Source organism: Arvicanthis niloticus, chromosome 28, assembly GCF_011762505.2.
Source record: "Arvicanthis niloticus isolate mArvNil1 chromosome 28, mArvNil1.pat.X, whole genome shotgun sequence".
In the NCBI taxonomy this organism is placed as follows: domain Eukaryota; kingdom Metazoa; phylum Chordata; class Mammalia; order Rodentia; family Muridae; genus Arvicanthis; species Arvicanthis niloticus.
The window spans coordinates 12686885-12713832 of NC_133436.1; the positions used below are offsets into that span (position 1 = coordinate 12686885).

At 46.3% G+C, this 26948-nt stretch overlaps 2 protein-coding genes across 4 annotated transcripts in view; both read right to left on the minus strand.

Annotated features, from left to right (window-relative positions):
- LOC143440096 (uncharacterized) overlaps positions 1-26948 on the minus strand; it is a 95894-nt gene that overhangs the window by 41687 nt on the left and 27259 nt on the right. The gene's annotated exons all lie outside the window — the stretch shown is intronic.
- The window catches only part of Scaf8 (SR-related CTD associated factor 8), a 137415-nt gene continuing 135646 nt past the window's right edge, over positions 25180-26948 (minus strand). Inside the window, exon 21 of the mRNA XM_076926723.1 lies at positions 25180-26306. The gene's annotated coding sequence lies outside the window, so the exon portion shown is untranslated. The remainder of the gene's footprint in view (positions 26307-26948) is intronic.

A 26948-nucleotide genomic window follows, 5' to 3' on the forward strand; every position in this document is an offset into this window, starting at 1 on the left:
CCTTTAGAACTGGAGTTACAGATGGTTGTGAGCTGCCATGTGGTTACTGAGAACCAGAGAACCACACTCAGGTCTTCTGCAAAAGCAGCAAGTGCTCTCAACCACTTTGTAGACCCTAATTCCCCAGTATTTTATATTTGTAGATCACTGTCTCATAACCCAGGCTTAGAAGACTTTCCCCATGTCACTGACCAGTGAACATCTGTTCATAATTCAACTCTGCCCTACACAGCCCCTCTGTGAGGCCCCCCTTTTCTCCAGGCACTTTCTCTTACTCCTATCCAGGGTGACTACAGTTCTCGAGGTACACTCCTACCATAGCATTGGTGACCCATGATCATGCCTTTATACGCCCATAATTCCCACTACATCTAGGGCAGTCCCTGTATTTTAATTCATCACGTCTTCAGCTTCTGCAACATGACCTGGCACCTGAGCAGGATATACCAAAGCCATCATTCTCTGTACTGCCTCTACCTTGCGGCTGTGAACCCACCTTCTTCCCCAGTGTGGCAGAAGACGCTTTCTATAGAATCTGTGCTTAGAGGAAATGGCTTCCCAAGGCTTAACATACATAGTCTGGGACCAGCATGCTAAGGTCACTAGATCATATACCAAAAACATAAGAATCTGTACTTCAAATAAATGGCTTCCCTTCTTTCCTCTGTTTCTTCTAACCTTTTTAAAGGAGAAGAAATGTATTTGCATTACCAGGAGATGTCACTTCTATGTTTGTGGACACCTGACTAAACAACATATTTTTAAAAATCCATTTCTGTTAAGTGAAATTCATGTCAGGTCCCTCGTTTAACATAGACTTGAGAAGCACCTAAGATATGGAAGCTGCCCTTGAGAATTTTTGGGGGGGTATGGGGAAGCAACATTTAGTTAACCAGCACGTCTGCCATATCCCTCAAAGGGAGACGTTACCACTCACGGCTACAGTAGCTGCAGTGGCTAGTTCTATGTCACCTTGATACAGCTAGAGTCATCTGAGGGGAGGCAACCTCTATTGAAAAAAATGCCTCTCTTAAGACTGAGATGTAGGCAAGTCTGTAGGGCATTTTTTCAATTAGCGATTGATGGGGGAGGGCCCAGTCCATTGTAGCTATCCCACCCCTTGGCTGGGAGGTCCCAGGTTCTATAAGAAAGCAGGCTGAGCAAGCCATGGTGAGCAAGCCAATAAGCAGCACCTGTCCATGGCCTCTACATCAGCTCCTGCCTCCAGGTTCCTGCCCTATGTGCCTCTAATTGAGTGAGCATCTTGTTAATTGAGCATTACCAAACATATAAAGCCTTGGGATAATCTATAAGCATTAGAGTCTCATTTCTACTGGGTACCTCGTGGATGTCGGGAAGGTCTGGGCTCAGCCCAGTCTTGTGGAGACAGCGTGGGAGACCATCTCCCACACTGGTGTCTCATGGGTGGCAGGGCTGGTGTCTCTGGCTGCCTAAGCCGAGCGGAGTGAGAGTACACCGCAGCTGCAGCTGCTTGCGAAGTTGGGAAGATGGCTGGCCAGAACCACAAGCCAGATCAGGTGCCACCATTTTAAATATCTCCCGAAACACAAGATGAATGACGGAAGCCAGATCTCAAACTGTAGAGATCTGTACCTGAAGATGATGGTCTACACATAAATATTCACCAGAGAGGAGAATGAGTATGGAAGAAGACATTGCTTCTATGACAGGCATCCAGATAGACCAAGGAGTCACAGGGCAGGTGAGGACTTCCTATGTTCTCCCTGGCCAAACACCATGGTTTGCTCTCCAGCAAGTGGGATCTCCCAGCTCATCTACCAGGTGATGCTGGGGACTCCAGCAACACCAGGGAGGAGACCCTGACACGTCCAGAAGCTCCCCGAAAGCAAAATCACACACTACACATGCTTGATCCTTTTCTGGCAATGGTCTGAGGTAGTAGTGGGATGGGGGGTGGGGGGTGGGGCGAGGCAAGGTGTCCGGAGAGCCAGATGTCATCTTATATACTTCCTAAGCTAAACCCACCACCTCCTCCAGGGGACTATGTGGGCAGGGCCTGCATTCAGGCCAGGTTTTGTGTTTTGAAAACAGCAAGCTTCCTCCAGTGAACACCTTAGGTAAGGTGGGAGGAGTTGTGGTGGTGGTGGGGGGGGGGTCACAGCTCCTGCTCACACAGAGAAGGTTGAAAATTGCAGGAGCTTACCCATGAGGCTGTTAAGAACCCTTCCAGAGAGTTCTGAAGAAAACTACTGGTGTACTGTTCTGTTGGGGATGTACATTCCAGAGTGTCGGGTCCCCCTGCATACGGGGGAAGGGGGGGGGGAAGGTCCCTCTGTGCTCCAGGCAGGGAAACGGACCTGAGACAGCCGGCTTCCTGTGCCTTTGCTTACACATCTGAAATCTTTCTGTGGAATGAACCTCAGAGAGACAAGAGCACAGCCTAATACAACCTGTTTAGGGGGGAAAGACTCAAAACTGCACCTCTGCCTATCCATCCCACAGGCCTTCAAAGCAAATGTGGTCTGAAGAAGAGCAAGTTTGTCTGGCAGAGACACCTGTACGCCCAAGGACCGGGTAACAGGAGACAAGCATCAGCCTGCTTAAACATCAAAGGGAGTCTAATCACTGCAGCTGTGAACTCCCCTTCCATGTCAACAACCCAATAACCAGCCCCCTGGTTAAAGATGAGTCACATCCCACCTCCAGAGCTCTCCGAAAACACACATCCTCCTTGCTGTCCCCAGCAGTCACTTAAAGCCACCCTAACCTAACCAGGACCATTTATGAAAGGGCCTGTGTTTAGCCCTGCTCTCTGTTTAATTCCCCGTGTTTTCTTCCAGCTAGCCAATCTGTCTGTAATTAAAATCACATTGCCGCAACCCTTCGCTGGTATGAAAAGTTTTACCAGATGTATACAATCGACAAGCTGTAGTATTTGGCATGCCTGCAATGGTCCCATTAAAGAAGGGCGAGCCGGGTCTGATTTGGAGCGTGGGTTATGTGCTTTGGATCAGTTGTTTTTCACTGACACTGAGGCTGTGTGGGACAGTTAACCCCCTTTTCAACCATCACAAGGGTGATTGCAACCAACAAAGAGGATCACTGCACCTTATCAAAAACTAGGCTGGATTGATGGTTAGGAGCCCCAGCTGGACTTCCAGATAGACCTGGGTTCGATTCCCAGCACCCTTGTGGACATTCAAGACCATCTGTAAATCCAGTTCCAAGACACTGGACACACACATGGTACACAGACATACGAGCAGGCAAAACACACATGTACATAAAATAAAATACAAAATTAAAAATTTTAAAACAACACAGCTATTTGGTGGGGCTGGGGAGCTGGGTGAGGCAATCATGTGTTGGTCACGGAAGCATGAGGATCTGAGTTAGACCCCCAGAATACACATTTAAAAAAAAAAAATCTAGCCGGGCGGTGGTGGCACCTGCCTTTAATCCCAGCACTTGGGAGGCAGAGGCAGGCGGATTTCTGAGTTCGAGGCCAGTCTGGTCTACAGAGTGAGTTCCAGGACAGCTAGGGCTACACAGAGAAACTCTCTCGGAAAAAAAAAAAAATCTAAATGTGGTAGTTCACACTTAGAGGCTTGGTACTGACACTTGACCAATTAGCCTAGCCTAACTGGTGACAAAACCAGCAAGAGACCGTGTCCCCAAAACAAAACCAACAAAACACACACAGATAAAACAAACAATAGGGTAGATAACACCTAAGGAACAGCAAGCACACTCACATGGACACAAGCACACGCATGCTACACACACACACACACACACACACACACACACACACACACACACACACGCACACGCACACGCAGGCACGCACGTGCACACTCAAACCTAGTTCCTGTTCGAGGAGTCCCCTTTGAAGATTTACCAACCTTCTGAACCCCAACTGCCCCTCCTGGCCTTTACAAACACCAATGCTGTCAAGCACCTCCACAGCCCCGTGGAAGCAGAATGGAGTCAATGCAGACGCCATCATGGCTTCCATATGCGAAAACCAACAGGCGCTGTGGAGATTGGGTGAGGTGATTTTAGGACAAAGAGAGGAAGGCCTGAACTACTGTAGATAATATAATTTGAAACTCGAGTTCCAAGAGGTAGCAGATGAAATATGAACAGATTCAAGGAGTGAGCTAAAGGCATGCTGACAAAAATCCATTTCTGACTCCTGAGAGTATTATCAGGGAGGAAGAACAAGTCCCCACCTCAACACTCTCCCCTACGTGCGCACACTGCACCCTCCCCCACATGCCCACACTGCATTTCTCCCTATACATCCACACTGGGTACTACCATCCAACAAGAAAAATGAAACAGACTACCTCTGTGTAAAATACTATTACTAGAAATAATAACACTAATAATAGTAATAGGCTGAGATAGCCCTTCCAACTCTCTGGGCCGCTCCAGCCACACTTGATACAATTTGTAAATAATACAGCTATAAAGTTACAACTTTGCTTTAAAGGCATTCTTAAATACAGATTTCAGAATTAGCTGAAATCTCTCACAGCATGTGATAGAAAGAGACATATGTTCCTAATCTGTGGGTTTAAAATTGTTTAAGGCTTACATCAATGAGACTTCTCAGTAGAAAAATCAGGCCACCAACCTCAGGCACGAGAGTATGGGAGCAGTGGTGGGTAATTCAACTTTTGAGCTTTATGTTCGACAGCAAATCAGTTGTTAAAATTCTTTTTTTTTTTTTTTTTTTTTTTTTAATGGACTTTTCATCTGGAGCCAAAAGAGTAAGAAGTGTGGGCGCCTTGGGAACCAGAAAAGTCTAGTTTCTTGCTAGAGGTGTGTTCTGTTGAGACAAACTGAGGCTGGAGGGAAGCCCGAGATCCCCACTACCCTAGAAGAGAGAAAGCCAGCAAAAGGATTGTTCTAGCACCAGTGAGAGCGAGTTCCCAAATGAGAATGCAGGTGTTGGGCTCTCAGAGCTGAATGGCGAACCACATTTGGCACAGAACACTGTCTGGACATGGGGCTCACTTGGTAGAACACTTCTCTTGCATGTCTGCAGCCCTGGAATGGATCCCCAGCACGGCATAAACCAGGTGTGGCATACACATCTAAAATTTCAGGGCTTGGGATGTTTAGACAACAGAATTAGAAGTTCAAGACCATCCTTGACTACTCAGCAAGTTTAAGACCAGCTTGGGCTGCATGAGATGGTCTAAAACAAAGAAATCCAGACAATTACCAAGTACCTTTAAAGAGGAAGGTGACATGCCAGCTACAGAGGACTCTTGGCTTAGTATTTGAGAGGCTCTGGATTCAATCCTTTGCACTGGCCCCTCTGCCCCAGCAAAGGGGGACAGTATTGGAAAATGACTGAAATAATTCTGGAGGCATGTGGTAAACTATGAAAGTCACGACAGCTCACAGGTTAAGAAAAGGGGAAGGCAGGATGTAAAGCTGGATGAAGGAAGATGCTGCAGTAGGAATAACCACTTGGACCACAGGGGAGAACGTGGTTATACACAGAATGGGAAGAAGTGGTCCAGTGGTCCAGGCTGTAACTAGAATGGAGATAAGGATTGCCCAACTAACCTGGGCTCACAGGAGCTCACAGAGATCGAACGGACAAACCAGGGAGCCTGCATGGGACTGACGTAATCCCTTTGCACATACATTACAGTTGTGTGGTTTAGTGTTCTTGTGGGACTCCTAACCGTGGGAACATGGGCTGGCTCTAACTCTGTCACCTGCCTTTAGGACCCTTTCCTCCTACTGGGCTGCCTCGTTCAGACTTAGTAGGAGAGGATGTGCCTAGTCCTACTGCAAATTGATATGTCATGGCTGGTTAATATACATGGGAGGCCTGGCCTTTTCTGGAAAGAAACAGAAAAGGAGTGGATATGGGGGGGGGAGATAGGAGGAAAGGAGGAAGGGGGAACTGACTTTGGAGTATAAAAAGAGTCATCAAATTACAAGAAGAGAAATAGGAAGAGGAAGAGAATGAAGAGGAAGAAGAGGAGGAGGAAGGGGAGGAGGAAGAGGCAGAGGAAAGGGAGGAGGAAGGGAAGGAAGAGGAAGAGGAGGAGGAAGAAGAGGAGGAAGGGAAGGAAGAGGAAGAGGAGGAGGAAGGGGAGGAGGAAGGGGAGGAGGAAGGGGAGGAGGAGGAAGAGGAGGAAGGGAAGGACAAGGAAGAGGAGGAGGAAGGGGAGGAGGAAGGGGAGGAGGAGGATTGTCATCAAAGCCCATCACAGGTCCAATGCTAGCCTTATTCAATATTTCCATCTGAACAGGAAAATGCTAACTCTCTGCGGCAGTACAAATGAATGACCCTAATAGTCTCAGGCATTTGAATACTTAGTCCCCAGCTGGTAGTGATATGGGGGGCGGGGAATTTGAAGGGAATGTAGACATAACTCATTTCACCTTATTTTCCTCTTGTACATCTGTCCTATGAAAGTAAAGCTCAACAGATGAGATGGCACACGCCTGGGAGCACAGAATTTGGAAGGCTGAGAGAAAGTAGGAATCCAAGGTCAGCTTGGGTCGTGCAGTGAGTTCAAGACCACATTGGACTATAAAAGTAGGAGCCCATTTCTAAAACAAAGCAAAACGAACAGACGGACGGACGGACGAATAAAAAATGAACACACAAACAGGCTCCAAGTCAGTTTCTCCTGTTTGGAAGATGTAATCTACTTAATAAGTTAGCTAGTTAGCTAGTTAGCTAGTTAGCTAGCTAGTTAGCTAGCTAGTTAGCTAGTTAGCTAGCTAGTTAGCTAGTTAGTTAGTTAGTTTTATGGATAGAATCCAGAACCTTACACATGCTTAGCATGTGCTCAATAACTGATCTTCACATGTAGCTAGAAAGCATAATCATGACATTATAATATAAATAATCATTTAGATATTTATTGTATTCTTTTAAAACTGTTTATCGTTATTGGGGGTCAGGGAGCACCTCCCACAGAGCATGCATAGGGGCCAGAGGACAGCTTTCTGGAATCAGTTCTTTCCTTCAGCCTTTACGTGGGTCCTGGGTCTCAAACTTGGGTCATCAGACTTTCAAGGCAAGCTCCTTTACCTGATAAGCCATCTCAATGGCCCCTCATCAGATGTCTCTGAGCTGATGCCTCAGTGGCCCTCTCAGGCAGTACCTCAGTGTTCTTACACATTAGCAGGCCTTCTATCCAGTTGTAGGGAGGGACTCTGTTCTTTCCATCTTTTACAGGGCAACAGGATGCCACATTCCACTACAGGACCTGCCACAGGGTCCAGAGATGACTGATGGGACACAGAAAGCTCTTTGTGGCCTCGGGGAGGGGCAATGACTTACCTGAAGACTAACTAACTAACTAACTAACTAACTAAAACTACAGTGAAGTGCACTCTATACAGATGAAGAAATGAATATTCCCTACTTCACAGTCTAGAGAAAGCTAAGAAGAGGACCCTGAAGATCTCCAGGCAGGGGGATGAGTGGCTCTGTAGAGGAAGCTTGGTGCTCTTGTACTAACTGTTTCCCTGTGGGTTAGTTGCTAATGTCTTGCTATTTTTCCCCAGTTTTTCTCCTATGCTGAGATTGATTTTTCATTGCTGTTGTTTAATTTAAATCAACCCAAGGTCTTGTACAGGCTAAGTATGGGATTTTCCCCCCAATGCCTATTATTAATCTAAAGATAAAAGTCTATTGGAAGAAATAGCTTCCCATTTGTTCCAAAACATCTTCGGATGCCTGCCTTTTGACTAATAAAATGTAGTGTTTTGATCTTGAATGTTTCCTCCCTGCCAACAAACATATGCAGTCTTTAAAATCTGGCTTCTTGGTTTAATTTAAGTTTTTAATGCCCCCCCCAACTCTTTCTCTCCCTCCCTCCTGTCTCATCTTTCATTTGAGAGTTGGCTGGAAGTAGGGGTACAGGAGAATCCAGTTTGGACTGAACTAAGAAGACTTAGTTCAGACTTAGAAGAATCCCCAGGGCTGGGGAGATGACTCAGTCAGTGAAGTGCTTGCACAAGACCCAAGTCTGAATCCCCAGCACCCACATTTAAAACACAAAACAACAAAACAACAACGACAACAACCAAAAAACCCAAACAAACAAACAATAAAAAACCCAGGTGATGTAGCACTCCCAGTGTTGGTGAAGCAGAGGGGCAAGCAGTGGGGCTTAGTGGCCAGTCAGTGTAGTTGAAGCAATGAGCCCCAAGTTCAGTGAGAGACACTGTCTCCAAAAAATAAGGGGGAGATTGGTTGCAGTATTAAAAACAATCCCAATATTGATCTCTGGCTTCTGCACACACAAACGTAAATACAGAAAGAAAGAAAAGTAGAGGCAGAGAGGGAGAGAGAGAGAGAGAGAGAGAGAGAGAGAGAGAGAGAGAGAGAGAGAGAGAGATCCAAGGGGGTCAGGTCTTCATAGCCACCTTAACTGATACAGAACTTAAGTCCAACAGCCCCTCTATGCCGCCCTGCAAAGGCACTGACAAGATTTAAGTTCATCATTTTCTCAAGCGTGGAAAAAACGCTAAACACTGCCAGTGCAGGAAACGGAAAACTTAGGCTTTCCAGGAGAACTATGTGACAGAAGCAGAGGGGTCTCCCTGGAGGGGGAGGGATAAGGTTGGCCTTTGTCCTTTCCTAATCCTATTAACTGGCTTCTTGAGGAATGTGGGTGGCTGAGAGATAAGAAGCCTTTGATGTCAAGTGTCACTAACCCACGGTGGTAAAACCACAGCCTCAAGACCTCAGAAGCCTAGTCAAACACGGGGCATCAGGGCCCTCGAGGAGCCTGCTCCCTTGACAGCCTGCTGTGCCAGGGAGCAGACCTTGCAAGTTGCTCCATGGAGAGAGATAAGGGGGCTCCCGGTCCTCAAGTGGAAGCAATTTACTCCGCTCGCTCGCTCGCTAGCTAGGCTGCGGGGTTGACCTCAAGGGTTTAAGTGAACCCTTAAGCGGCTTCCTTGCCCCGACAAAGACCTCAGGCTCCCTCGCACAGCAATTATAATCAATCTCAAGATGTCCTTCCAGGAACAAAGGACGCCGAGACGACTGCTCTTCATTAGCCAGGAAAATTAAATCAAAACCTATTGTGTGCGGAGCGCTCATTGGCTAGCGGCAACTCGGTCCCCTGTGGCCTTCTCTCCAGCTAGATGAGGGAATGAGTTTGTTTGTCTAGTATTTTCACCAAGTACTGATGAAGAGATGCTAAAATCTCACTGGTAAATCTACAGTCACAGTTGGGTAGGGGTGACAAGCTACTTTAATGAGTTACTGGGGGTGGGGGCTGAGACTGTTCCCCTCCCAGCCCTTAAGGGCAGGGTGGACTTGGTGGTGCATGCCTCTAACCCCAGCACTTTGGAGGCAGAGGCAGGAGAATCACATGTTTGAGGATAACCTGGGATATACAGAGAGTTCTGGATCAGTTTCAACTATGTAGGGAGACTCTCTGTCAAATTCTTCCTGATATCTCAACAGCCCTGCTGCTGTGAGTCCACATAGGAAATGGGTCAGAGAGACTTTCCTTAAACCATCTTTATATAATAATCGTAAATTCCTGAGTCCTCAAGACTTCTGTCCTGTGAGCTTAGGTCTCTGGGTAGGAAGTTCTTTTGTTATTGTTATACCTGTTGTGAGTGTGCTCTCTCTTTCTTGCTCTCCTCTCTCTCTCTCTCTCTCTCTCTCTCTCTCTCTCTCTCTCTCTTTCAGTTGTGTGTGTGTGTATGTGTGTGTGCATGTGTCTGTCTATCTGTCTGTCTGTCTGTCTGTCTATATGGGTTTGAGTACAGTGCTTTTGGAAAAAAGTCAGATCCTTAGAACTGGAATTATAGGCAGTTGTGAGCTGCCTGACTTGGGAACCGAACTCAGATCCTCTGGAAGAGCCGCAGGTATTCTTAACCCTGGAGCCATCTCTCCAGCTCCATCCCTGCTTCACCCTGCAGCAGACTAAAAATAAATAAATAAATAAATAATAAAAATAAAGTTTTCTAAAACTTAGGAACAAAAATAAGTAAACGGACTCCTCGAGTTTCTGCACTTTCATTCTGTCGCGGCGTAATCGTTCCATGAACTTCCTCTGCGCTCACACAGGACTGCAATTCTTATTCTGAAAATTCTGCTGGTCCCAGACCCAGATTCAGGCGTGGCTAGACTGGAGTGAGTAGATTAAAGGCGTGTGCGGAGCGCCCTCTAGAGGCAGCCTTTAAAGCTGTCGAAACTCCTGCTGAGAATTTTAGCGGCTGCACTGGAGGTGCTAATAAGAATCAATTCAAAGATAGAAGTGTTAGGATGGCTGCGCTGTCCCCTGGCTAGAATCGAATTCCTTCTCTCTAAAATCTAGGTAATCAGTGGCAGAAAGAAACAAAATCGCAATGGCTGGTTAAATGAGTTCATGTATATAATATAACACAAAGAAAGAGGCGGGCTGACAAGGGTGATTACAGGGTTTCAGAGTCTGTGTCTGCTAGTTCTAGATAGTGTTCCTTATCTTGGAGACTCGAGGGGCAAGGTTTCTCCGCCGTGGGGTGCTGGATGTGAGCTTGTCACCGTGCTTAGGAGCTGTGTTTGTGTGTTTGTTTTATTTTCTTTTTGAGACAGGATAACAGTTAGAGCAGGCTGCCCTTGAATTCACCCTCCTAGCTCAAGTAAGTGATTCCCCTCTAGGCTGAGTGTAAAGACCAACCCCGCCACTTAGCAGCTTGTGAACTTGCCCCTTCCATCCTCCGGTGTCATGTGCCCAGCAGAGATAGAAGAGTCCATTTCAGAGGGTTGCGAAGAGAGCCGGGTAATAAAATGTACATCTAGACCTCTGAATAGGGAACTAAAAAGTCATCTGCATTTATGGGATTTGTTAATGAGAAACAAGATAAGATCTTTTTTGTAAAGTTATCACATCGATTCCTTATATTCCTGATCACTGAATCCTTTCAACTCAGACGAAAAATAAATCCAGAACAAGGTTGCTGTCACTGTAGACTAAGAACAGCATCAAGTGAGTGTCGCTCAGGTGGCGGGTGACTCCTGACCAGCAGTGAGGGCTCAGGCAGGACTCATTCAAACCTTAGCTTGGTTAATGTTGTCAGAACGTGATGTTAGAGGTTCCTCCGTGAGCCTTGTGTCCTGTTCTCCTGACCTGATGCTGGAGTTGAGATGTCTGGATTGAGAGCCGGTCCCAGACCCCTCTACCTGCCAGCCTGGCTTGAGACAGATGAAACGCTCACTCTCTCTTCTGTGATCCTGGCCACTGATCAACCGATCACTGACTGGTCAACTCCTAGTCTCCTGTTTGATAGGTTTGCTCGCTGTTTGATGGGTTTGCTTGCTGACCCATTTGCCTCAAGTCTCTACCTCTGTGCATGAATTCACACCAGGCAGAGCAGCTGGCGGTAAAGTGTGACGTTTGAATTGTCTTGGAGAAACAAAATGGAAAAAGAGGTATGGGGAGGGGGCCTCAAGGCTTCCAAAGGGAAGAGAGAGGAAGGCAAAGTGAGATGGGGGAATTACAGATGAGAGTCATCCAGAAGATGAAGCAGCCATGCATAAGCTGAAGGGATAAGGATTCAAGACTTGAGGGTTAAGACAAACCTGTATTCTATACGGTGTGTGCGTCTGTATGTGTGCGTGCGCGTGCGCGTGTGCATGTGTGTTTGCATGTGCGTGTGTGCGCGCGCGCATCTGTATGCGTGTGCTTGCATGTGCGTGTGAGTGTGCATGCGCGTGAGTGTGCATGTGTGTGCGCACGCGTGTGCGTGCACGTGCGTGTGTATGCGTGTGTTTGCATGTGCGTGTGCATGTGCGTGTGTGCGTGTGCGTGTGTGTATGTGCATGTGTGTGTGTGAAGTTGGCACACAGTTTGATGGTCACAGAGGAGCTTTAAGGCAAGCAGCTGCTATCCAGGTGACAACACCAGGCCATGTCCTTGGCACAGCGCACAGAGGGTGTCTTTTCCTCTGCTGTGCTCATGTGCACCCTCTACTCTAAGAGCACCAGGACAGTGTCAGGGTGATCCTCTGACATTCAAGGTGTGTCTGACATGTTGGGCCTCCTCTCGATGATGGCAAATATTTGAGGGAGATGTGCAGAAACTTCCAGAAAGAAACACACGATCTGAGTGGGGAACTCGGATTTGTTGCACATACAGGGCAGGCTAGTGACCTCCCTACGAGGAATGTGTCTACCCAGTCCTGCAGCTGAGAAGATCTGCTAAATCTTCAGACAGAGGCAGCGTGCCCAGGGAGAGTTTTGAGAGTGGACAGTCTGTAGGTATTTTCCCATCTGCCTCTTGGGACCTAGCAAGGCCTGGGAAGGTCCCCACATTGTAAGCAGAGGCCACACACCCCATTTCCCCAAAGCCTTTCCAGTCAGTCCCCTCACCCTCACATCTTCACAGGCTCCAGATAGGGAACTCAAAGGGACCGTGATAACTGGGAGGCTTTGAAAGTAAACCCAGACTTCCAGTTCTATTCTGGACCTTTGTTTTGCTGGTTATGGAGAGCAGAGCAAGCCACCGTCGTCATTAGGATTGCTAGTGAGTCTGTGGAAATATTGTTCTCCGATTTGCTGAGTGGTGGGAGGGGGAGAACAGGAGAGAAAGGAAGGGGAAGGAGAAAGGTCTAAAGGAAAATCTTTAGTTTTGTTTTTTGTTTTGTTTTGTTTGTTTTTTTCTATGAGTACACTGTAGCTGTCTTCAGACACACCAGAAGAGGGAATCAGATCCCATTACAGATGGTTGTGAGCCACCATGTGGTTGCTGGGAATTGAACTCAGGACCTCTGGCAGAGTGTCAGTGATCTTAACCACTGAGCCATCTCTCCAGCCCTAGTTATTTTTTAAATTAATTTATCGTTTGAGGCAGGGTCCAATTAAACTCAAGCTGATCTCAGATTCCCTAGGTCAGTGGTTCTCAACCCGTGGGTCTCAATCTATTTGGGGGTCAAAAGACCCTTTCACAGGGGTCCCATATCATACATCCTGCAGATCAGATATTTACATTATTGTTTTATAGCAGTAGCAGAATGACAGTTATGAAATAGCAAGGGCAATAATTTTCTGGCTGGGGTCACCACGACATGAGGAACTGTGTTAAAGGGTTGCAGCGTTAGGAAGGGTGAAAACCACAGCTCTACAGCCAAGGATGACCTTGAGCTTCTGCTCCTCCTGCCTTCACCATACAAGCTCTAGGATTACAGGGGTGCAGCACCATAGCCTGTTTATTCTGTGCTGGGGATGAAATTAATGTGCAGGCTTCGTGCACATTAATCCACATACTCTACCAACTGAGCTATATACCACCGCCACCATCACCACCACCATTCACTTTTAAAAGTTCCCTCCAATAATTACACTCACATCCTATGATATAATGAACTACAGTGACGCCCCTCCCAACCAGTGAGGTAGATGAGGCTTGTCTCCCCCCACCCTCTTTCCTGGTCCTTCTCTTCTGACTCTGACACGACAGGATGCTCTCCAGGCTCCACCATGACGCCAAGGGTCTAGCCAACAGACTTGAGCCTCTGCTTTGCAACAGCATCCTGACCTTAGCATCCTAAGTTTTGTGGTCACCCTGCCCCAAGCTCTTTCTGTCTCCAGACAACCACTGCAGCACCTTTTTGCTTTGAGAATTATGTCCCTCACCTTGAAAAAATCAAAACTGGAACTGGCACCACAGAGAGGCACTAGTGTTAATTATTTGATCCACAAAGATCTGGGGGGGCACTGAGCAATGTTAATAGTTTGTGATTAAATATACTGCAATCTTGGCATCAGCTCCCTGAAGGCAATGGTGGTGACATGTGACTGGCCTTTACTGTGTCTCAAATACAGTCAAGAGGCATGTCATTTGTGCAGGGGAGCTGCCATTTCCATGACCCAACTCCCTACGTTACTGTAGGTAGCAAGGGAGACTACCAAAGAAATGACAAAGACAGCTCAGTAAACAGAAGGTTCTAGATCTGCCACATAGAATGGTGGTGACAGTGATTGCTGTGCTGACAGGCTTGACCAGGGATGACACACGCCAACCATTCAGGAAGTACCCAGGCAAGCACACATCTCCCTGGTGCGGACTCAAAAGTGACGCGCTATTGTGATTCTCGGTGAGTTACCAGGTAGAATGATGAATAATGCGAAAACCGGCTTTGCTACATGAGAAAGTAGGAAAAAAAAATTCTAAGGATCTTCTTGGGTTGTGATTGTGACCTGTGAGCACGAGAAGGACCGGAGTCCTGAGGTGTCCCCGTGCCAAGTGAAATGCAGGGAGAGAAGCAAGGGGGCACACAGTTAGAATTCTGAGACGAGCTTACAGGAAAGCAGCTTTGTGCCACAGGGTGAGGTAACAGGGGCATATGACCCCGACAGAGAGATCAAAGAAAACCACTGTGCACCCCCAAAAGGCCTCCATCTGAGGCAAGAGCTGAAGAATGAGGAGCAGTCAGCCAGGTGCATTCTGGGAAGAGAAGGTACATTAAGAATGGTGTGAGAAACGGGAAAGGATTTGGACAGAAAAGTCTTGGAATTTGTTGCTGCTTAACATGAGGGAACTAAACAAAGCTGGACCTGGTGTTGGAGTTTAGAGGTCATGAAGACATTGCTGTACTTCGAGACTTGCAGGCTGGATACCGTCCCTACCCACAATGCCTGCACTACATGGGAGCCGGCTGAAACCCTGCGTGCATTCTCAAAAGATTTTCTTCAGGCGCGTAAGCTCTGAAACTGGCATACAAAAACCTTTAAAATATCCCTGTACCCAAAAATACTTTATGTGGCAGGTGGGTGCATTTTAATGTTTGATTCAGTACAGGCTGGAAGATTTCAATATAAAAGTCTCATGCCCCACCCCCAGTCTCAAGGACCTTAAAATGATGTCAGGGCAGGGCATAGTGGGGGAGGCATGTGGACTTGAGGGGCAGCCATGAGTCCTGAGGTGGAGGGGGGGGCTTAAGAAATCCCACAGGCTCAAAATGCCAGGCCTGTGAACTGGGGTCATATTTTCTGTTTATTCTGATGCACGGGCGTGGGGGTGGGTGGGTGGTGGTGGGGGTGTGGTAGTGGTGGGGGTGTGTGTATGTGAAAGAATAAAACCAAAGCTTCATGTGTGCCAGCAAGTGTTTTACAACAAAGTTTCACTTCAGATTGTGTGTGTGTGTGTGTGTGTGTGTGTGTGTGTGTGTGTGTGTATGGGGAAAGAGGAGAAAGAAAGCTGATGTGCAGGCACGGGGAGGCCAGAGCAGGACATCAGTGTCTTCCTCTGTCATCTCCACTTTATTATCTTGAGACAAGATCTATGACTTAACCGGAAACTTGCTATTTAGACCAGGCTAGCCCAGCAGCAGGCTCTCAGGATCTGCCCTGTATGTGTTCCCCAGTGTTGGGGTTCCAGGCACACATACCAGTGGTCAGCTTTTTACCTGAGTGCTAGGGACTTAAACCCAAGCCTCTAGTTTGTAAATCGAAGACTCCTATCTAGCACCCGCCCCACACCCCCAGCTGGGTCCTATTCTTGAGAGAGGGGATAGGCATTTACATGTATGTACATGCATGTTGGGTATGTTAAGGGGTAAAGGGACACAGGAGGGGAGGAGGAAGCTTGCTGATGGCTGTACCCATTGGGGAGACAAGAACTCAGGAATCAGCAGTGGTGGCACAGGGGAGAGACATGAACTGTAAGGCTCTGAGAGCCTTTCTGTCTTTTTGTTTTGTGTTTTGAGATGGGCTCTCAGGTAGCCCAGGCTATACTCAAGCTTGCCATATAGCCAAGGTTGACATTAAACACTTGATTCTCCTGCCCCTGCCTCCCAGCTGTAGGGATTACAATATGCACAACCATACCTGGTGATCTTTTGAGTTTTTTTTTTTTTTTTTTTTCCAAAATGAATTCCTTGGGCACAGAACCAAGACTTTTATATGAAATTTTATTCCCTAACCAGGAGTCTGTTATTATTCATGTGATTTTCTAGAATATTCCATATTCTACCCATGGATGGCTTGATGTATTCAGAGGACACCCCCATTTTAGGGGAGGTACAGGGAAATAATGCAGGTTTGTGACTGTGCTAAGAAGCGGGTGGAACGGACAGGTGCGACCTTGTCTAGGCCTTGGGAATGTCAGGCTGTGACCTTATGGGGAAAAGGTGCCTCTGCAGGTATGGTTAAGTTACAGATTTCAAGGTGAGATCATCATGCCGTCTCTGGGCAGGCCATAAGCCTAAAGACACAGACAGTAGGAGGAGGCGGATCTCGAGGCAGCTATGCTAAGACATGAATGAGCTGCCCAAGAGGCAATGGCCAGCTTGCTCTCTGCCCCTCTGCACTTACTCCTCACAGGCCAGACAGTTCACAAAGTCCTTCTTCTGACTCCCCCGGCTGGACAAGGGGATCACAGGCTTTATTGTCAGGATATAGACCAGTCTATTCAAAGCCTGTTGACAGGTCACTCTGTAGCTCTCTGAAGCCAATGGGACATGAGTGGGAACAAGAGGGGGTGAGGAAGAGGGGACCTGGAGCCTGGGTGAGGACTCAGAATGGTCCTGGAGAGGCATCTGAGAGTGGGGGGAGTGAAGAGGATGAGATCTGCAAAGCTCTGGATGTGTTTAAACGGGACTTTGGTGACCCTGAACTCCCCATCTCCCCATCTTGCCATCCCCCCAAAACATGGGCGCGGCTTCAGTGTTACCCGTGTTCCATGTGGTTGGAGACGGTTGACTGAAGGTCAGACTCTACACAGCCCTTAGCTACAAGTACCTGCTGAGAGGGTGAGCAGAAGTTGAGCCCCAGTTGTGTACTCTGGGTACAAAAGGTCTGAGTTTGTAACTACACCAAGGAGTAGTCGGTACTAGCAGCTGCTCTGCTCTCCCCGAGGTCTCCCTGGCCCCAGCCCCCCCAGCATACCCAGGGCTTCAAGATCTTCAACAAACAGTGGCACCCAATTCTGCCTCTGTAAGGATGTTCTGTCCCTCCTGGAGCAGTCTGTGTCCCTTTTCTTCCCTTCCATGTCCTTCCCCAGCCCTCTAAAGTTCGTGGAATCATTTGTAACTTCTTGTTTTCTTTCTTTGATTTTTTTTTTAATTCTTGAGTGATTAAATAACAAACCAAGAGCCAAGAGTGGTACAAACACCGGCAATCGCAGCACGTGGGAGGTGGAATCAGAGAGATCAGGACTCCTAGGTCATCTGTGGCTACCTATGGAGTCAAAGACAGGCAAGCTTAGGCTATATGACGCCCTGTATTAGAACATTAAGATCAAACAGTAGAGTTTATGGCTGAGGTCAGTCATGGCAGGGCAGGGACCAGAAGGAATCACAAAAAAAGGGGGGAGAGGTTGTTTCTTTTTTCTCAGACTTTGAGCTTGCACGGCAGACCCTATTCCTTCCTAGAAAGGTTAACTCCAACAACTTTTTCTTATAAGAAGTTACCACGGTTCCACAATACAAATTACACTCGACACAATGAATATGACAAGATCAGCTAGACACCTAATCTACTTTCCATTAAATTCAAAATGATCCACCAGGCAGGCACCTTTATCCCCATTGTTATAGATGGGGAAACCCAGGCTTAGAGGAGGGGGATTCCCAGTGTAAAATAGAGCTGAGAACTCCTCAGTCTAGGTGAAATACGTGTGAAGCCTGAACCACGAACCTCTAGCCTGTTCTCTTCTGGGGATGGGTGGCAAGGTATCTCTCAGTGATTCCTAGGGTTCCCCTTGGCTGTTGCAAACCTTGTTGATCACAGCATTGGGCAAGCCACGTGTGGTGGTGGTGGTGGTGGTTGTTGTTGTTATTATTATTATTATTATTATTATTATTATTATTATTATTAAAGCTCTGTTAGTGTTGGGGTCTAACAGTCTCATGAAAGTTACCAAAGAATTTCACTCTGTAAAACTCTGTTGAGTCCACGAGGCTTGGGAAAAGAAAGAAAGAAAGAAAGAAAGAAAGAAAGAAAGAAAGAAAGAAAGGAAGGAAGGAAAGAAGGAAGGTAGGTTTGCTGGTCTTACAACACAGTTTCTTTTAGCTTTCTGTGGCCTGTGTCTCCTGAGCTGCCTGACTGCCTGGGTGGTAGACCCAAGGATATTGTCCATCAACAATCACAACTCAGTTTTCTTTCCAGGGACTTCAGGTAATCAATACCTTCAGATAACAGTAACAGAGCCCACCCCTGCACTTAGCTCTGCATTCATTGGCTCCCGACTGCTCTTGCATCTTTGAACTGACCCCTTCTGTCTGTTCCCTTAGTAATAAATTTGATTCTTGGGTTTTGGAGGGCTATCAAGCTCTTTGCCAAGTCAGATGAAAAGTTGTGTTCTTTACCAAATAGAGGTATAGAAAGAATCTCTTAAAGTGCATCACCTGGGGGGGGGGGGGCGATGAGGCAGGAAATAGGAGGTGGGACACTGGCAGGAAGAGAGAGGATTCTGGGAAATCGTGAGGGAATAAAAAGGGAGACTGGTCCAGGAACTCAGGAGTAGAGTGGGGATATGAGAAGACAGATGTAAACCAGCAAGTAGGTGAGCTCAGGATAGAATAAAAGAGAGAAAGACACTGAGGAGATGCAAAAGAATTGGGCTGGGACTGAGGAGAGGTAACTAACCAAGCGGTAGACATAGAATAGTTTGAATGGTTAATAAGTTACAAGCTCGTCAGGGAATGAGCCAAAGCTTGTGACCCACACATTTAATGATAAATAATTAGACTCGGAGTCGCCATTCCAGGAGCAGGGGCTGGAAGGGAAGACGAATTAATTTTTTTTTTTTTTTTCCAAGAAGACTAAATGTATCAGAAACGCTATGTAGAATTCCACAATGTTTTCAGCCATGGAGCTTGGGGCTCCGATACTGATGTGGGTTCCTACCTGCTCTAATACTTTTGATGGCTCCATCAATACACACACACACACACACACACACACACACACACACCCCTTAAGGCTCCCCTCTTCATGCTGTGCACCCTTCAAGAGCCACACTGCACTACAGACACACACACAGTGTGGGAAGCCTTGGTCCACCCCACCTCTGCACAATGGGTATCATATCTATTCCATAGACATTGTTTTGTACACCCTCCTCCTTTTCTCTTTTCAAAACAAAAAAGTTAATTTTCGTTTATTTGCGATAAACACAAAGCGGGTAATAAAAAAAGTCTGATAACAAAGGAGAAGCATGCTAAGGGTCTACGACAATGTAACCCTTGTCCCTTCACTTCTTTTGCTCCTCTGTGCGTGGGGCCATCCCTAGTGGCATTTGACCATGTGCCCCTCACCTCACCCCAAACGCAAACACACAGCAGACCTTATCCAAAGAGTTCACTTCCCAGTAGTCTGTAGATTTATCTGCCAAGCAGGATCCTGTTGGTCCCACCCTGGGAAAACAGAGGCCCACAATAAATAGCATTATCTCTCAGGAAAGCTGTAGCTCTCTTTCCAAAACTTAGCGACAGAGAAGCCATTCAATTGTCCAGGAAAGACAAAGGGAGAGTCCCCTGTGAGCCTGGGTGTCACCCTCTGGTTCTCGATTTCATCACCTGATCCATCCCTTAATCACCCGATGTTATTTTACCTTAGGGATAAATGACAACCATCTTTTCCTGAGTGCCCAGCCTCTGCTGTGCCCATTATATCCTGAGTTGCCCAAAACATAACCTTGTCATTATATGGACCAGAGAGCTGTTGCTGGGGTCATCTCCATCCTATGGATGCCCAGGACAGTTAGGTCTGCATGAATAGCCAGCTCTGACACCAACCCTTCTGTTCCTTCTCATCACTCATCCCAACTGTACCAAACAGTGCCTCCAGGGCAGAATCTATCTGGACCTCCTCTAAGACTCTCAGAATCCAGGGCACACCCTAGGATGACCCAACTTTAATTCCCAGGAGAAGCCACAAGGAGAGAGCAGCCTTCTACAAGTTGCCCTCCGAAGTCTACACACACACACTGTGGCATCGACATATCCTGTTTTCCTCACACAAAACACATCCGTGTTAAAGAAGTGTTTAAACTGTGGTGTTATCTCATAGACCCTTCATTTGAAGAGAGTGATGATGCTCCAGTTATAGAGACTGAAGTTAGTAGGAATTCGAGCGGGGGTTTTTATGAAATGAACCGCTAGTGCCGTGTCTTGGCTGAAGTCCAAAAGCAGAGTAGTTGGCAAACGACTTTGGTGACCATCCTTCCTATGCTTATTCATGCTTAAAAAATAAAAGAAGCTTTATTAGGTGACATCTGTAGTGTCCACAGTCAGGAGGAAGTACTTGAATTGTCAAAGCAAATCTATGTCCCTCAAGCCTCACGTTCTAGTTAGCTGTGACCATTGATTCTAGCCTTTCCCCGGCATGGAGGAACTACGGGGCAACTCAACATGCAGTTCCAGGAGCAGCTGTTGACTTTAGTTTTCTCATCTACTTATTAAGCTCCAGTCTAAGGAAGAGTCATTCACTCAGTCTTACTCTGCCCAGCGTGAAGTGTAGCGAAGATTTGGTTAAACCATCCTTGCTTCTGTGCACGGTGAAGATGGCCCCACTGTCAGAAAATATCTGGAAAACCAGTAATGATTTTCTGTGCCACTGTCTCTCTGCAGTATATCTGGGTTCCACTAAGTATGTGTGTGTATATCGATATCTATCGGTATATACTTTAAAATTTAAATTTTATTTTTAAGATATTATTTTATGTGTATGGGTGTTTTGGTTGCACATATGTGTGTGCACCAGGTGCATACCTGGTGCCCTCAGAATCAGAAGAGGACATTGAATTCCCAGGAACTGGAGTTACAGATGATTCTGAATTACCATGTAGGGACTGGAAACTGAGTCCTGGTTTTCCGCAAGAGCAGCCAGTGCTCTTAATACAGCCCCTCAATATTAGTATTCTAATAGGAAAACTATTTTTAAAAAAAAAAAAAAATCCATCCAGCTTCTTAGTAGAAATAGCTTCTTACATTTATTTATAATTTTCCAATGGCCGGACATTGCGCTTGCATTTTGAACTGTTTTCCCTCAGTCTATTTATTGGTCAAATGTGACGATTCTTATGTTGAATCTGATAGCATCATGGATGGGTGGTCGGACTTGTAAATTTACCATAAAGATTAGGGTTTCAGAAACCAGAGGCCCTATTTAAGTGCAGCTAGGAACATACTTGTGGGATCATATATGAGTTTAAGAGCAAAGAAAATGAATTGTCATAGTTTGCTTTGAAACCCTCTCCCTTTTGCCTGAGACAGGGGAGATGATGCATTTTCAAAGTCAGGTCATTTCATCCGAAGGCCCACTGCTTTCAGAACCTTGTTATAAGGATCTTTGCTTGTAGGATACAGAAATCAGATGAAAAGTCCTTGGAAAGCCTACCCTTTACAAAGAAATGTCTCACTGTCATAAGGAAGCCAGATCCTGATGGTTTGGAATCTAAATAAAACAATAAACTTGTTGCTGGCTAGGGCAGAGCAAAAAAAAAAAAAAAAAAAAAAAAAAACACTTACCAACTATTACATAGAATTGTTTTAATTCTCATTATGAAGAGACTAGTAATTTGGACCTGCCTCTGTGAGACTCTTACACACTCATGTTTTGTGAAGTCCAACACTCTCCTGTATTCCTCTTTAGTGTGGATCCTATGTGGCCGGACGGTGATCTCTAACCGGGTTTCATCTTTGATCTCAGGCATTGTACACTTGGTGAATGCCAGATAAATTGGTGTCTGGTGACGTCTGTCTTCACAACATTCTCCCAAAAGTTCCACCCCAGGGGCAGGCGCCAGCGGCCATGCACGGCTTTGTTATACAGAGACTGGTCACACATGCTGAAGAAATCAAGGCAGGCCTCTGAGATCTGCTGCTCTCTCAGCAGCCCCCAGCAGGGTTCAACCTAAGATTGTGGTTGATGCACTCTGTGCCTCCAGCCGCATGACTTGTTCATACAAGCATGTATGTGTACTGACTTCTACATGGACAAAAACAAAACTGATAATGTGGGCATTTGCAGTAAAAAATTACTACCTTTTCCCTAGTAAAAATATTTCCCATAGTACAAAGAGGCAATCCAATGACAAGTGGCAGAGACCTTATCCATTTGTGACCAGCTGTGGCTTTTGACTTGGCCTGCTTGACACTGGGAGGTGAGGAGCAGGGGAGTTTTAAATGTGAGTGTGTTCCTCTGAAGGATCCACTAGATATTCAGTTTAGACTCCACAAAGTTTAAAAAAATAAGTCTGACTGCCGACCCTTTCTCTTCAGTGCTATTCTTCCCACCAGGGATCAGCAGAACATAAGTGTAAAAAGTATGTTCAGAATTTTTTCTTAACTGTGCACATGGACAGTCCTGGGCCTCTGAAAACCACAACTCCTTCTAGAACTGTGGCTACTTCAGCAACATTTAACATTTGCATTGGTTTTATGGAAGTTGTCTTTAGAAACTGTATCAGAGCACAGCACTTGAAATTGCATACGTTTTTAGCTAACAAAATGCATATTGTGTTTTTATAGTTCAGGATGTTTACTGAATCATATTAATAGGCATTTAATCTCCTTGTATCCTTCTGGATGGGAGGGTATTTATTTATTCTTGCTTTGACATAAGCGTGTACGGCAATGGGCCTCACTTTGTTTCCCTATAGGTCATGATTTGAGTCACTTCAGTGAGGGAACAGCTCTGTGAAGAAAGTGGTAAGAGGTAAGAGGACTACACCCAACATTTCTCACACACACACTAAAAGGTGTGGTGAAGAAGGCCTAGGATGCAAACCTGAGACAGGCTAACCACCAACCCTCTGGGAATCCCAGGCAGTCCTCCAAGAGAATGTGCAGCTAAGATTGGATCTGGTGCCACCGTGTGTGGGTGTGTGGAGGGTCCCCAACTTTAATAAATGGATGCAGAAATCGAAGATTTCTGGAAGTCACTAGCAAAGAGGAGGAGGAGCCCACCCACCCTCTGCAGCCCGGAGCCGAGGGACTCACTTAACTGCTTAAAGTACAAAGAATTTGATGAATGATAAGTAAGCATCTATGTGCAGTCCCTTTGGGGAGGCCATTCTGAAACTGTGTGGTTTCTGTTGTTGTTTCTGGATTTGTTTTGTTTTGTTTAAATCCTATGAAGAACTGATTAACCAAAGAAATTGCTTCAGACCATTCACCTCATCTGAATAAAATCACCAACCCAGAACTCAGGTGAGAGGCTGGCTCTTACAAAAACCAAACAACCCATGGTTTCAGCAATGTCAGAGATACCCAAAGGTGTTTTAGAAACCAGGCAACCTTGGAAGTCTCTTCAGAAGGAGGACCTGTGAAAGGCTTCCTTTGCTGCTGAGTGCAGGGTAAGGTAGCATGTGGGGAATACCGTGGTGAGCACAGAGGTCTGGTTAGATCCTGGCAGGAAGTGGAACTTTCTGAGATCAATCAGCATGATGTCACCAACCTCCACCACTAAGAGGATTGTCTTGGGACAGTCAAAAGACAACTCTTTCCAGTGCACATGACCTGCTGAACAGCAACTCCAGCTAACTTCTGGCTGCCTATGTGCTTGGCTTTCGAAGTCATGAATTCGGTTTTAAGTCCTTTACAATTCTACTTTGCTCCATCATCCCACCTATGGGAGAAAACTTTCAGAACCTACCTGCTCTGTTTCCCCCAGTTTAAAGGTTTAACAATCAAAGGGCATGATAGGAGGTATCTATTTCTCCAGCCACCTAACACTCTAGTAAAGTAGAACGGGATTGCTTCGGGAGTTTAAGACTAGCCTGGGCGACATAATAATAGCCCCTGTTTGTTAGCAAAAAGATAGCTGCAGAGATGTGTAGAGATATCTTATGTCTGTATGGATATGGCACCTGTCAATAATAAATCTGACAGCCTATGACTCAGGGAGCAAATAGGAGGTGGGACATCTGGGAGGAGAGAGAATTCTGGGATAGAGCCAGGCTGATTTGCCCAGAAAGATGTGATGAGACTGACGAATGGTACCTGAGCATGGGTAAGCAGCCATACAGCAGGATGGAGGTTAAAATAAGGGGGTATCTAAGTTACGACCTAGTCAGAATAGAGCCCAGCTCTAAGCCCAAGGTATCTGTAAATAGAATTCGAGTCTGGGTCTTGTTTCTGTGAGCCCAGGGCTGGGAGGAAGAACTACCGGGACCTACTACCTCAGATGGTCAGATCAGTTTGTGTGTGTAAGCCATAGATTAACCCGAGCTGTTGTTCCTCTATGGGGAGGGTGGGGCTGGCCACCATATTTTTTTAAACACGGTCCCTTACTAGGATTTGAAGCTTACTGACTGGGCTGGCTGGCCTACAGACACCAGAGGTCTCCCTGTCACTATCTCCCCAGAACTGGGATACAAATGCACATTACTCCACCAGTGGCCTTTCACGTGGATGCCGAGGACTAGACTCAAGTCCTTCGGCTTGTGTGGCCACCACTTCCTGACTGAGCCATCTCCCTAGCCCCCCCCCCCCCAAAGCTTCCAAATCATGTGTTCATATATGCACTGGAATGTCCTGGAGAACCCCAAATCTGTGTTATTTCTTTTGGGGAATAAGGATTAGGTACTGGGAGGTAGATGCCAGGTGGGTGGTGCACCTGCCCACTGCAGGATTAATTACAAAGACAGAAAACGATCCTGTATTATTGCCACAGCGGATTTAGTAAGAGTGCCAAGCAAGATGCACACATACTTCAGAAGACTGGCATGTTTGGACTTTTGGGGAGCTGTTTTCTTGCCTAACCTCAGTATGATGGAATATATAAAGTGACACCCCACCATGCTGGAGAGTCAAACAAAGATGCTCTAAGAAGCCCACACCATGTCACTGTATCCGCCACAGCCTCTTCCAGTTTCCAACTCATTAGCAGAAACTATGGCACAGCCAAGATGGATCATAATCACATTATGATTCATTTAATAGGGCATGTGAGTAGAAGCTCAGGAGAGCCTTGCTACAGTCCCAGGAGATAACTTTAACCCATGTTGCAATGCATATTCAAAAAGACCTTGGCATCCAAAGATCTCTGGGTCTTCCAGGAAATCACAGAAGAGTGGCTGTTCAAATTTGGAAACCGTCAATCATCCAGAGAAAAAGACGGGGGAGGGGTGGGGGAGGGGCTTGGAAGATGAATGCATCTTTCTACAGACACCGGTGGTGCAGACGGCAGGGACGCCAGGCAAAGGTAAATTGCAACTTAGTACCCAACACGGCAAAAGAAAGGACTTGCAACCAAAATGAGTTTCAGCTTTTATTATGAAAGTCCAAAGTGAGATCATACTGTTGGAGGTTAGAGTTCTCGTTGATTACATTCCAAGGGACCACAGATAAAGAATTCCAAGCACTTTAAATTTTTTTTTTTGACAAAACAAGCAAAGAATGATTAAAAATATTCTTTTTGGGTATAAACAGTGCTCACAATTGAATTTTTGAGTCCCCCTCCCCCAGGTATCCTGTGGACACTGGTGGATGTTTGGCGTTCTGCAGCAGACTTGTTGCCATCTCTGCCTCTATTAGAAGCTCCCGGGGAATGATTCATGAAGCGGTAAACTACCATGCAGTAGACCTGATTATCAATCAGTTTCCCTCGCTCTCCCACAGGGCTTCTCATCTCGGCCAGCGTGCCTGCTGTTTGCATGACAGGGTAAGACCGGAGCAAAGGATTCAGGGTGATGTGCTGAACCCCGGATTTTTCTCGAAGATGCATTAAAAAGGATTTTTTTAAAAAACGAAACTCTGAATAACTTTCAGAGTTTTTGAGTGTTCAAGGAAGTAAGTAATAACAATGGACTGAAGCCCCAGCCAGGCTTTTGTACATGGCTTTACAATAGTGAGCTACTGTGTTTGGGGGGGGGGGGGGGAAAGAAGAAAGAAAAAGAAAAAAAAATCGCTGGTGTAGTAACACTATGGGTTTGGCCATCTGTATGAGTCTCTGGGGGAGAGTCTCCTCGCCCTCTGTCCTTCCCATCATGCACCGGGCGATGCTACTGCTGGAGTTCGTCGCCAGTGATTCCTCAAACTAGTTGTGGGCAGTGGGAGTGCGTATCTCTTACGGATGTAATACTGTTCGTCTGAGTGGATCCTCAAAAAGAACAACTATGAACTAGAAACTCATAGAGTTTGTGTCTAGAATTTATAAAATTAAACCTGCTCCGACAGGTAATAGAGGGAGGCATGCGTGTGACCTCTGCATTCAATCGGAAACCGCGCCTGAGAGCACAGAGCCTTCTCAACAGGCAATGGCGGGGGGCTCCTTTTAATGCTTCCGGTGTGTTGCGCATTAGAACTTTGAAGCACGTCTGTCTCACTTATTTCTACAAGGCCTGGGACACTGGAAGCTGCCAGGACTTCATTCATCACCTTGCCTGTTGACAAAAGGAACAATAACGTCATCACTGGTAAATGGAATAACTTTCCTATTTTTTTTTTTTTAATTCCCCTAAGAGGAGATGGTGTCAACACCAACAAAAATGCTTTTATGCTTGATGACTTTCTGTGCCCAGAACTGCTATGTTTTCTTCTGGTAGAGCAGAAATAGCCAGGAGACAGACCTTCCCCAAAATCTCTTCCCAAAAAAAACCACCCAGATCTCTAGGCTCCAAGCATACCTCCATCAAGGACTGACAGGGTCCCTGTCATTACTGTGCCCTAATCCTTTCACATACGCACTGAAAGCATGTTGACCTAAAGTAAATGCCTAAGGTGGCTATCCAAGGCTAACTCTAATGTGTCCACATATCCCTGTCTTCTCAGATCCCTACAGAGCACAGCCGGGTCTGGCCATGTCAACCTTTGCAGATAGAGAGGCCTACAACTCAACCCATGGGTGCTAGCTTTGCTGTTTGTGGAGAATCAGCTTAATCTAGAGAAGCCTCAACATATCTGTGCTAGCATGAGGCAATCAAACCTTCACAAATGATAGGATGGTTAAGTCATATGCCTGGAATTCTCCCATCCGTTTTCATATCTTTTGCTATATGACCTTTCCAAACAAACAAACAAACAAA